The 13,420-nt window shown below is 52.3% G+C and overlaps 1 long non-coding RNA gene across 2 annotated transcripts in view; it reads right to left on the reverse strand.

Moving 5' to 3' along the window:
- Nucleotides 1–13,420, reverse strand: part of LOC141582562 (uncharacterized) — a 72,779-nt gene that overhangs the window by 18,425 nt on the left and 40,934 nt on the right. The window lies entirely within an intron of this gene.

Below are 13,420 nucleotides of genomic sequence, written 5' to 3' on the forward strand. Positions count from 1 at the left end.
AAGTCTGTTCTCACTTGTCCATGCTTGGGTCAAGCAAGCCAGCTGCCCTGGGCATGGAGGGAGAGAGTGGGGAACTGAGTGTTCTGCTCAGAAGCTGCCTACTCAGGGCTTCAGTGCTCAGGAGGATGGATGAGGCACCACCTGGGCACTGCCTCCTCCCCACCTGGCGCCCGCCTGCGGGCATCTGAAGGCCAGCCTTCTGGTGCAAGGGGGGGTCCAGGCAGGGGCACCTGAGGAGAGTCCTCCGCCAAAACCTTCTCCCAAGAGCAGGCAGCAGAGTCCGTCTTTCTCAGCAAATTGAAACCCAAGTGCATGAGAGGAAGATTCCAGGTCCTCTGTTGAGCACATTCTCCAGGAGCCTGCTCTCTATGGACCCTGAGAGCATCTCTGGACTCCCAAAGATGAATCAGACATAGCCCTGTCCCCAGGAAACTCCCTGTCCTAAGGGGGAGACAAGTCTATCGAGAGTCCCACAGAGAAGAGCACTGCAAGATGGATCTGGGCCTCGAACCAAACACTGGGGAGGAGACGGGGGAGGGACACTCGAGGAGGGGCCCCAGGGCTGGACTCTGGAAGGTGAGTCTGATGGCGGGATGGGGACGGTCTGGGCAGAGGGAACGGCATGAGGACACAACGGTGGCTCCTGAGAGCTGCCGGTTTGACTTCTAGATTCAGTCATTGATTTTAGAGCATCTGTTGAGCGCTCCTGAGTCCAGCCCACGTAGGAGACAGAGGGAGAAGAGATGGTCCCGGCCCTGGGGAGGATGTCAACTTGGTGAAGTGAGTTTCATATGTAGGAAACAACACCAAGCTGGCCATGGAAAGTGCCCAAAGGAGGGTGCAGATGGAGTGGCCTCGATCCTGTGTTCAGCTGCTGAGACTATCAGCAGCCTGGGCTCAGTTTGTGCATCTGTACAATGGGGTGATGACATCCACCCAGCAGCACTGTTGGGAGGAGTTAGCCGGTAGAGACGCGGAAAGAGCCGAGGCTGTGGGCCGATGTCCAGGAGGTTCTCAGCCCTGCGTATTCCACCCCCAGAGAAGTCTAGAAACCAGAGAGAAGGAAGAAGGGCGTGGGCAGGGAAACGAGGGGGCTGTCAGGGAATGTGTGGGTGTTGTGACTGTGTGGATGTGTGTCTGTGATTGTGAGCACACGTGTATATGAGTCAGTGCATGCACATGTGTGAGCGCATGTGTATCTGTGAGTTGTGGGCATCTGTATGCATGTGCATTGTGATTGTGTATGACTGTGTGTGCATGTGCGTGAGTGTTGTGACTGTGTATAATTGCATGTCTGTGCATGTGTGCTGTGACTGAGTGCGTCTGTGCGTGTGTGCTGTGGTAGTGTGTGAGTGCACATGTGTGTGTGTGAGTGAGCAAGTGAGCGCACATATGTCACTGTGAAGGGACCACATTTGGCAACATCTCTTGGGAAGGAGGCCGAGCTAAGTCTTGAAACGGTCAAATAGATGAAGAGGCTGAGATGCCCAGGAAGTGTTCTCTTGGGGGGCTGGAGGGACCAGGAGGACACCAGGAGATGGAAGGGACCTCCGAGAGGCCTGGAGATGCCAAGAAAGGAGAAACCTGCTGTGGGGAGGCGGCCTCAGCGCCACCCGGCTTCCCTGGCATCCCGGGCATCCCTGGTTCAAGGTGGCACCAGCAGCTGAGCCAGCCCCTGGGGTGAAGCAAAACCCTCCCCTCTGCTACTAAGAATCTCCATAGGTTTCTCTTCCCTCCAGGTCCTTTTCCCTCCATGGGCTCTGCTGCCTGGTCCACAGCACTATGCACAACCCCTCCAGGGTCCTGCCAACCCTGCAGGAGTAGGCAGAGTCCCTACGTCACTCTGTCTGGTCCTCACCCACTGCCAGCCTCTCTTGTTCCCTGCCTGCACTTCAGCCAGACCAAATCACCCTCTCAAATCACGCCCTCAGATGCACCACCTTCCCTCGACCCCCCCGCACCTGCACGGATGCACCCCCCACCTCCCAGACCTGGTCTGCCTGGGGCCTTCTCAGTGAGACCAAGTGTCTGTCTTTCCCACGTTTGTCCCTTCCCCGGCTTTTCTGCACCCCCATAATGTCTATGCTTCCACAAACATCTGGTCCAGTCCTCTGAGCATGCTGTAGCTTACAAAACCGTAATCTCTAAGACCCAAAACCAAGGAGAACTTGTCAAAGAATTATCTCTATAAAAGGCACCAGGAATTGAAAGCAGGAGCTCAAACAGATAATCTGTCCACACGGGTTCATAGCAGCATCATTCATAATAGCCAAAAGTAGAAACAACCCATCGATAAATGAATAAACAAAATGTGCCCTATCCATACAATGTATTATTCAGTCATAAAAAGGAAGGAAATTCTGACACGTCACGAGATGGATGAAACTTGAAGACATTATACAAAGTGAAATAAACTAGAAATAAAAGAACAAGTATTATATGATTCAACTTTTATGAGGTCCGTAGACTAGTCAAAATGATAGAGGCAGGGCCAGGCACGGTGGCTCACGCCTATAATCCCAGCACTTTGGGAGGACCAGGCGGGTGGATTACTTGAGATCAGGAGTCCGAGACCAGCCTGGACAACATGATGAAACCCCGTCTCTACTAAAAATACAAAAAATTAGCCAGGCATGGTGGCAGGCACCTGTATTCCCAGCCACTTGGGAGGCTGAGGTAGGAGAATCACTGGAACCCAGGAGGAGACTGCAGTGAGCTGAGATCACCCCATTGCACTCCAGCCTAGGCGACAGAGTGAGAATCTGTCTTTAAAAAAAAAAAAAAAAAAAAAAAAAAAATTAGCTGGGCGTGGTGGTGCACACCTGTAATCCCAGCAACTAACAGGGAGGCTGAGGCAGGAGAATCACTTGAACCCTGGAGGCGGAGGTTGCACATGCCACTGCACTCCAGTCTAGGTGACAGAGCGAGACTCCACCCACCCCCCAAAAAAATCATAGAGACAGAAAGTAGAATGGGGATCGCCAGGGGCTGGAGGGAAAGGAGTTAGAGTTTAATGGGCACAGAGTTTCAGTTTGGGAAGGTGTAAAAGTTCTGCAGATGGATGGTGGTAACGGTGAACGTACCTAGTGCCACAAAGCCATATGCTAAATAATACAGTAAATACGGAAAATTTTAGGCTACATATATTTTATCACACACACCAACATTTTGGAAAAAAAAAAAAAGCACCGGTCCCACACAGACTTATGAAGAAGACCTTTTCATAGATTTTAAGAAACAGCTTTGGTGCCTTATAACCTGTTGATCACAGAAGACAGACATCGCCGAGGCCCTTCAAGCAAATGCTGGACCTCACTCTCCTCGGCGTCCCAGCACCAGGCGTGGGTGGGACGGACACACAGTGAAGTGTGCTAATAAGCAAATACCTTCTGTGGCTAGGTCCCCTGCCAGACCCCACTGCTGTCTGGGAAAACCACTCCGGAGGCACCCTCCCCCCAGTCCTTGTCACAGCCCAGGAGTCTTCAGAGAGAACTGGGACAACCTAAGGGGAACGCAGAGTGACCCAGTGGGGTATGGAAGGAGAATCTCAGTGCTGATGTCTGTTTGTTTCTTTGTTTCTTCTGAGATAGAGTCTTGCTCTATTGCCCAGGCTGGAGTGCAATGGCGCAATCTTGGCTCACTGCAACCTCTGTTCTTGGGTTCAAGGGATCCTCCTGCCTCAGCCTCCTGAGTAGCTGGGATCACAGGCAGGCACTACCATGCCCGGCTAATTTTTTGTATTTTCAGTAGAGATGGTTTTTACTATGTTGGCCAGGCTGGTCTTGAACCCCTGGCCTCAAGTGATTCTCCCGCCTCGGACTCCCAAAGTGCTGGGATTACAGGCGTGAGCCACCTCCTCTGGCCCACTTATTTCTTTTTTATTTTTACTCTCATTATTTTAAAACTTCTCCTTTGTGCACGCTGAGCATAGTAGAACATGTATATAATTTAGAAATAACAGATAATGCCTTGAGATCTTATTTAGGAACTAAATAAAAAAAAATTTTTTTTTGAGAGGGAGTTTCAATCTTGCTGCCCAGGCTGGAGTGCAGTAGTGTAATCTCGGCTCACAGCAACCTCCACCTCCCAAGTTCACACATTCTATTGCCTCAGTCTCCCGAGTAGCTGGGATTACAGGCATGTGCCACCACGCCTAGCTAATTTTGTATTTTTAGTAGAGACAGTGTTTCAACATGTTGTTCAGGCTGGTCATGAAATCCTGTCCTCAGATGAGCCGCCCACCTCAGCCTCCCAAAGTTCTGGGATTACAGGCGTGAGCCACTGCACCTGGCCAGATTCTTAGAAATTCTATGAGATATACTCCACTATCCAAAACTCAGGACTCAAATATATTCAACAATGGCTTCAATAATCAAATGCATCATCTGATTCATGTTATCCAAACTCAGGAGACAAATTGATTTTTTTTTAATTTTTTTTTTTTTGAGACAGAGTCTCTGTCTGTCACTCAGGCTGGAGTGCAGTGGCACGATCTCAGCTCACTGCAACCTCTGCACCCTGGGTTCAAGCAGATCCTCCTGCCTCAGCCTCCGGAGTAGCTGGGATTACAGGCGCCCACCACCATGCCCGGCTAATTTTTGTATTTTTAGTAGAGACGGGGTTTCACCATGTTTGCCAGGCTGATCTCAAACTCCCGACCTCAAGTGATCTGCCCGCCTTGGCCCCCGGAAGTGCTGGGATTACAGCCATGAGCCACCACACCTGGCCCCAAATCAAATTTTCAAATGAGGAATATCTGTACGTATTCTGGGACTCTGTGCCCCACATTTTTACTGAGAAGGATGCATAATCAAAAAGGCTGGCCAGGCGCAGTGGCCCACACCTGTGATCCCAGCACTTTGGAAGGCTGAGGCAGGAGGATCACTTGAACCCAGGAGTTCCAGAACAGCCTGGCCAACATGGTAAAACCCTATCTCTACTAAAAGTAAAAAAATTGGCTGGCCATGGTGGCACACACCTGTAATCCCAGCTACCTGAGGGGCTGAGGCAAGAGGATCACCTGAGCCTAGGAGGTCAAGGCTGCAGAAAGCCATGATCGCATCACTGCACTCCAGCCTGCGCTCAAAAAAGAAAAAGGCCAGAGAGAGCTGCTTAGACAAGTGGAGTACTGAAGTCTTGTGGCCCCATTTAACAAATGGGAGAAATGAGAATCTGTCATTCTCACTCCACTCCCAGGAGACAGATGCTCTTACCCCCTCTTATGGACAATGAATCTGAGGATCAGAGAAGTCCATTAGCTTCTCCCAGAATTAGAGCTAGAAAGCATCACAGCCAAGACTCAGCCCACCTGGTCTAACCCCAAAACTACAATTTTCACCAGAGTTTCTCTTATCAAACCACAAGGAAGAGCTTGGCAAAGGCAGCCCCATGGCCAAGCTTCCTCTCTTATCAGCAAGTTCTGGGCCACCCTCACCAACCTCAACACACACGCACCCTGCCTGGCCAATTCCTCCTCACCTGTGAGCCTTGGTTCAAGGTCAGCGACTCCGGGAAGCCTTTCCTGGTACCTTCCACAGCTAGGCACTCCCTCAGCCTGGGCCTTCCCTTGCTGGCTCTCTTCCCCTCAAAAGCAGTGTGCACCCCAGGGCAGCCCCACGTGGGACTCTCCTCTGTGCCCTGCATGTCCCGCTGAGGGCCTGGTATAGAGTAGTGGCCAAGCCAGTGGCCACAGGCAAAGGGGCAGGCGTGGCCACCAAAGAGCCTCACACCAGGCTCTGCACACAAGTGTGGGAATGGGAAGCCGCTCAGGTCCCTCCTAGCCCTGACACCCGATGATGACCCTGATTGCAGTTAAGTGAATGTCCAGCTGACCCTGGATGGTGACAGCAGAGAACCAAGAAAACCGTGGTAATGCGAGGGGGTGGGGTGGAGGGGAAAAGGTGGCAGGAAACCGTCTGATGCCACCTGACTTCCATTTTTGGGGGTTTTTTTGACAGTGTCCCCATGGCTAGAGTGCAGTGCCATGATCATAGCTCACTGCAGCCTCCATCCCCTGGGCTCAAGTGAACCTCCCACCTCAGCCTCCCAAGTAACTGGGACTACAGATGTGCACCACCACACTTAGCTAATTTTTCTTTTAATTTTTAGTGGAGGCTGGGTGCGGTGGCTCACGCCTATAATCCCAGCACTTTGGGAGACCAAGGAGGCAGGCGGATCACTTGAGGTCAGGAGTTTGAGACCGGCCTACCCCACACGGTGAAACCCCGTCTCTACTAAAAATACAAAAACTAAACTAGCCAGGTGTGGCGGCACATGCCTGCAGTCCTCGAAATCCGCTAGCTGGGGAAGCTGAGGCAGGAGAATCGCTTGAAACTGGGAGGTGGAAATGGCAGCAAGCTGAGGTCACGCCATTGCACTACAGCCTGGGGCACAGTGTGACACTTCATCTAAAAAAAAAATAAAAAGTTAAAAAACATATATATAAAAATATATAAATATGTGTATGTGTATGCATGTGTATATATATGTACACATACATATATATACAGCAGAGACAAGGTCTCACTGTGTTGCCCAGGCCAGTCTCGAACTCCTGGGCTCAAGCAATCCTCCCACCTCAGCCTTCCAAAGTGCCAGGATTATAGGTATGAGCCACCACGCCCGGCCCACCTGGACTTCTTTTTTTTTTTTTTTTTTTGAGATGGAGTTTCTCTCTTGTCACCCAGGCTGAAGTGCAATGGCATGATGTCAGCTCACTGCAACCTCCGTCTCTGGATTCAAGCGATTCTCCTGCCTCAGCCTCCCGAGTAGCTGAGATTACAGGCATGTTGGTTAGGCTGGTCTCAAACTCCTGATCTCAAGGGATCCACCTGCCTCCACCTCCCAAAGTGCTGGGAGTACAGGCGTGAGCCGCTGCACCCAGCCCCACTGGACTTAAAAGGCCAGCGAAGACATGGGCTGCTGTGGGCCCCACCCACATAAGGAGGGAATGCCACCTTCTCCCAGACAATGGCCTGACTTTCCAGGTGACCCCGCTGTGTCCTTCCTCCCTCTGTCTGCCTTGGGCAGATCTATTTCCTGGGGAGATTCCTGTGAATGGGGCCATTTTTAGGGTGTGCTTGGAGGATCAGGGAGGGTAGGTACGTGATCTATGGGGTCATGACCACATCTGTCACCTGAGGGGCTCACTCTCCAACCACCCCCAAGGAGGTCCTTGTGAGGCCATGGACTGCCCCAGGGCAGGCTGCTCCTGGAGTGTTGCCAGTTACTGGGCAGTGGTCACGGGCTCTCAGCTGACAGTTGCCCAAGGCACAGATGCCAGTCATGTGGGGATGGCCAGGACCCTTGGGGAATGTCAAGCCTGAGGGCTGAAGCAGCAGCACCAGCAGCTCGGGAATGGGGGTGCAGAGAGTATCATTGTACCCCTACTCTGACCCCGCCCACAGCCACACTGTGCCCCAAATGTGTGAAGTCCATATCACTCCAACACAGACACCCACACACATGCAAAGCTTCCCAGTCCACGCACACACAGTCACATGCCTGGTGAAAGGGCCAGGTACCCCCAGACCTCTCTTTCTCTCCTGGTCCAACCTTTTCCACCCCATCCCTCCCCGGCCCATTCATCTCCACGTTAGCCGTGTTTCCCAGACCCAAAGCATCCCTAAGAATCTTTTGGAAATCCTGAGGCCAATGTCCTGGTTCTCCCTGGAGAGGGGGAATTTCACGTATTCGAGCCATCCTTGTCCTCCAGAGGCCAACCTCTCCCCTGAATCTGACCCCAGCCTCCCCGACTCTTACGCACCACATGCCGGCCCCTCCCATGGGCTGATGAGAGAGGACACCCTCCTGCATCTGGCCTCATCTCTACTGAACCTACGGGTACATCCTGGTGCTGCCTGCTCTAGTGATAGCTTCCGGAGACTGGGTCTACCATATAAAACTTTGGTGGGCTCTCAGCAGGGAGAAGATACAAAAACTGCACATTCAGGATTCAGGCCCAGCCTGGGTCACCTCACAGTCAAGACACAGCCTCAGACAGAGTCTTGACCCCAGTCCAGCTGGAGATGGAGCCTTGGCACTAGTTAGAGATTTTCCATCAGAACTGGGTGATAGCCTGAAGCCTTGACCCCAGCCAAAGCCTGAGGCCAGATCCTGACCCTGACCCTCACCCCAACTTCAGCTTGATTCTAAATCCAAAATGACACTTATGAGCCTTGATCCTGGTCACTAACTGGACCCTGATCCTGAAACCAACAAGAAATATTTACCCTGCAGACCCCAGAGTGAACTATCATCCTAAATCCAGAATGAACGCCTACCCTTATTTCTGACTCTGTCTGTAAGCCGAGCCCTGTTCCAAACCCCAGAAAACCCTGATCCTAACCCTACACTGAACCCTTAACCTGGCTCAAGCCTGATCTTGACTTCAGACTGAGCCTTCACCTTCTCCCAGAATGAACTTTCACCCCAGCTACAGATGAGCCCCATCTGGTTCCGATCACAGCCTGAGCCCCGGCCCTGCCTATAGCCTGAGTCCTCACTCTAAGCCACTCTTGAGTGCAAAGTCTGCCCTCAGTCATATGACGGGTGGTCCGCACCTGTTTCCCAGGACAGAAGCTCCTAGCCAAAGCCCAGGAGGATCTGGACAACGTTCCACGGTATGACCATGTTACAGGGCCCACACTATTGCCTCTGCTATGTGGTAGGAGGGCAGGGACAATCATGCCTATTTTACGGGTGAGGAAATCAATTCTTGAGGAGGCTTAACTTGTTCCATATGGTTCCAATGAGTAGAAATGGAACAAAAGGTAGAAGCTGCAGGGAGACAGAGTTCAGAAAGCACTTCCCAAAAGCCTCGGCTGGGCAAGGACAGAGCAAGCCATGTGAGGAGTGAGCTCCATGTCACTGGAGCTGTGCCAGCGGGGGCGGGTGACTTCTTGGCTGGTGCTACAGAGAGATCTACAGGAAGTTCCAGGGAGAGGCCACGGCCTCAGAGGGCCCCTCCAGCCCTGAGATGCTGACGGGACGGCATGACCCGTTCAGGAGCTATGAGCTTTTCCCCGCAACCTGGACACAGCCCAAGATACAGCCCAGACTGCCAGATCTGAAAGGACCCTACAGCCCACCCACCACCTGAAGACGGAGAGACCCTCAGGCCCTGGGATGGTGAACAACTTGGGAGCCCTTGGGCAGAGTCAGGTGGGGACACTGCTCCAGCCTCCCCTGTGAGGCTCTTCTCAGCTCCTGCCCCCACATCTGGACCAGGCCCAGATGGGAGACAGACCCCAGAGCCAAGCTGACACGGAGCCCAGTCTGTCCCAGTGTGAGCCCCCATTCCACCCCAGGCTCAGACGCACAGTCCCAGGACTGAGAAGAACATGTCATTTTTCTAAAACCCCCAGAGGAGCCTTTCTTCCCCAGCACCCCAGTTTTGCAGCCTTTGGACACCCAGACCTAGAGACCTTGGGTGGCACAGCAAGGCTGGAGCACAAGGTCGCGGGCCCAAACCCCGGCACCTGTCCTACTCAGGCACGGCCCCACAGCTGCCTTAAGAGGGCTGGAGGGTGGCGGGGCGACCTGGTGCCAGGCAGCAGAGGCTGGGGCGGGGGGCTGGCTGGCCCCTCGTGCTGCCCCCCGGCACCCCGGCCTGGCTCCATCTCACCCAGCCGCCCAGCTGCCGGCACATCCGCCCAGGCCCAGACATCAATCCACACCAGGCCCTTGCTCTGCTCTTTCTTTTCTGCCCTCCTCTTCCCTCCCCAGCTTGTATCTTTTTTTTTTTTTCCTTCTCTCTCTCTCTCTCTCTTCTAACATGTCATTACAGTAGAAACAAAAAGCACGGGGACAATGCGGGCATTGACGGCGGCCCCCTCCCGCCCCCTCCCCCCGCGGTGCGTGCCAGCACTCTTTCCACCCGCCCAGGGCTGGAACCGCTGCCAAAGGAGCCCTGCTCATAAACAAGAGGAACCAGATAAACCAGGAACACAATAGAGGGATTTGTTGCACTTAGAATGGTGGGAACAATGTCAACGTCGCGCGCAGCTGCTTCTAAGCCCCCACCCCACCAAATCCTGCCAAGCAGCCCCCTCGCCCTCCAGCCCCTCTGATTTATGAAAGGTCAGAGGGCATCATGGCTAAAGGGCCCCTTCCTCAGATCCCTCGTTAACCCTTCGGACACAATGGTCCCTTCTCTGGGAGGTGGCGGATGGGGGCGTGTGTCAAGCACAGCACTTCCTGGGCATCCCCGGGACACTGGTGGAGGCGCAGAGGGAAGAGCGGCCTCCCAGATGCCTTTGGGCTGGGGCGTTGTGCAGAGTGATGGCCCCATTGGAGGAGGCCTTGTGAAGTGACCCCCAAGGGTGTGGTCAGAGCCCACTCTGGGTCTATATGATGACGACTTCAGGCTTTGGCCCAGCTGTGCCTTTCAGGGCAAAAGAGATTCGCTGCTGCCCCAGTGGGTGCTGAGTCCCTGGCCAGATGCAGGGGATGTGAGGCTGAGCAAGACATAGCCCCTGATGTGAGCAGAGCATAGAGAATGAGGGTGCGGGCGCCCAGGGAGGTGGGCCCGCCGCTGCTGCTGCAGAGCAGACAGTAGGGAAGACCATCGGGGGAGAGTTCCAAGAGGGGCCGAAGCTTGAGAAGAGGAGGCCACACAACGAGCAGTTCCCACAGAGGCTGGGAGTCAGACGCCCCTGCTGCCATTTATGAGACCTGGGGGCCTTTCCCACTGCTCCATCAGTAAAAAAGGGACAATAATAACACTTATCTCGGCCAGGTGTGGTGGCTCACATCTGTCATCCCAGCACTTTTGGAGGCCGAGGCGGGCGGATCACCTGAGGTCAGGAGTTTGAGACCAGCATGACCAATAAGGAGAAACCTCGTCTCTACTAAAAATACAAAATTAGCCGGGCACGGTGGCTCAAGCCTGTAATCCCAGCACTTTGGGAGGCCGAGGCGGGTGGATCACGAGGTCAAGAGATCGAGACCATCCTGGTCAACATGGTGAAACCCCGTCTCTACTAAAAAAATACAAAAAATTAGCTGGGCATGGTGGCGTGTGCCTGTAATCCCAGCTACTCAGGAGGTTGAGGCAGGAGAATTGCCTGAACCCAGGAGGCGGAGGTTGCGGTGAGCCGAGATCGCGCCATTGCACTTCAGCCTGGGTAACAAGAGTGAAACTCCGTCTCAAAAAAAAAAATACAAAATTAGCCAGGCGTGGTGCTGCATGCCTGTAATCCCAGCTATGTGGGAGGCTGAGGCAGGAGAATCGCTTGAACCCAAGAGGCAGAGGTTGCGATGAGCTGAGATCACGCCATTGCACTCCAGCCTGGGCAAAAAGAGTGAAATTCCGTTGCAAAAAAACCCAAAACAACCTAACTCATAGGAACTTGGGAAGTTAAGTAAACAAACAAAAATAAGGTAAGGTTAGACAGATGTGCCTGTTGTTGTTATTGTGAATGCTCACAACCCCCTTGTCTTTCTATAACACCCCCACAGATGGGGCAGCTGAGGCTGGGAGACCTCTCAGGTCATTTAGCTGCATTTACACAGCCAGGATTCCAACCTAGGGCTCCTAACTCCAAATCCAGGAATCTTCCCTGCCTATTCAACTGCTTTGGATGGGGAACCCAAAGGCAGAAGTCTGGGATTGAGGGTGGGAGGAGTGATCAAGGACCTATTCCAGAACTGATCCCAGAACAGGTCTCAGCCTGTCTTCCTTCCCCAAAATCACATCAAGTCCAGTTAGTTCCTTCAAGTTCAAGCCCAAACTAGACGAAGGAGGGCACATAGGAAAGTCTCCTGCTCATCCACCTCTCACCTCTGCTGAGCAGGGGCTGCTGACAGCGCCCAGAACTGCTCTGCTCCCTACAAACCATCCCCACCACCCCAGCCGGGGCCCCAGGCCCCTTCCATGGGCACCAACTCTTTCTCCAGTAGAATTTTGATGTTCCTAATAATCACTAAAACTCTAGTCCTTTAGGAAACTGTCACCTCTACCTTCAAAGCACATCAAGAATATCCAATCTCACTTCTATTCAACACTGTAGTAGAAGTCCTAGCCAGAGGCCAGTGTGGTGGCTCATACCTGTAATCCCAGCACTTTGGGAGGCCGAGGTGGGGTTCAGGAGTTCAAGACCACCCTGAACAACATGGCGAAACCCCATCTCTACTGAAAATACAAAAATTGGCCGGGCATGGTGGCGGATGCCTGTAATCCCAGCTACCCAGGAGGCTGAGGCAAGAGAATCACTTGAAACCAGGAGATATAGATTGCAGTGAGCCAAGATCACACCACTGCACTCCAACCTGGACGACAGAGTGAGATTCAGTATGAGAAGAAAGAAAGAGAGAGAGAGAGAGAGAGAGAGAGAGAGAGAGAGAAAGAAAGAAAGAGAAGAAGGAAGGAAGGAAGGAAGGAGAGAAGGAAGGAAGGAAGGAAGTCAGAACGAAGCAATGAGGGAGTGCTGGAATAACTCCTGTGGGGCAGGAGGTACAGCTCCATTTCCATCTCCTTGAGTGTGAACTGGACTTAGTGACTCACTTCCAACGACAGAATATGAAGACAGTTGTTTTTACAGTGGAGCAGACACCATCTTAGCTGCAAGGTTTGGTTGACATCACCACGAATAAGACATATATCACTATCACATACCCCCGATACGATGTGATGACAAGGGCACATAACCTCTGTGGTGTTCTTCCCCAGAATCCACACCCTCAGTGGAAAAAACATCAGAAAAAAGCAACTTGAGGGACATTCTACAAACTGCCTGACTTGTAATCTCCAAAACGGTCAAGGTCGCGAAACACGGGAAGGACAACTGAGGAACCGTCAACAGTTAGGAGGAGACCTGGGCGACAAGGCAAGTAAATGTAATGTGCTCCTAGAACAACAGCCACATGAATGGGAAAACTGAGGAAATCTGAATGAACACCGGACCTCTGTTACAGCATTTTACCAATGTTAATTCCCTAGTTAAGTGTGCCATAATTACGTAAAATATTAGCATAGAGGAAGTTGGGTAAAGGGTATATGGGAATTTTTTGTACTGTCTTGGCAACGCTTCTGTAAATCTAAAATTATTTCAAAATAAAAAATAAAAACAGGCTGGGCATGGTGGCTCACACCCGTAGTCCCAGTACTTAGGGAGCCCAAAGCAGGAGGATCACTTGAGGCCAGGAGTTCAAGATCAGCCTGGCCAATATGGCAAAACCTTGTCTCTACTAAAAATACAAAAATTAGCTGGGTGTGGTGGCGGGCATCGGTAATCCCAGCTACTGGGGAGACTGAGGCACAAGAATTGCTTGAATCCAGGAGGTGAAGGTTGTGGTGAGCCAACATTGTGCCACTGCACTCCAGCCAAGGCGACAGAGTGAGAATCCATCTCAAAAAAAAAAAAAAAAAAAAAAAGCATAAAGTTAAAACACTTAGGGATATATTCAACAAAAAATGTGA

The sequence above is a fragment of the Saimiri boliviensis genome, chromosome 21 (assembly GCF_048565385.1).
Source record: "Saimiri boliviensis isolate mSaiBol1 chromosome 21, mSaiBol1.pri, whole genome shotgun sequence".
NCBI lineage: Eukaryota > Metazoa > Chordata > Mammalia > Primates > Cebidae > Saimiri > Saimiri boliviensis.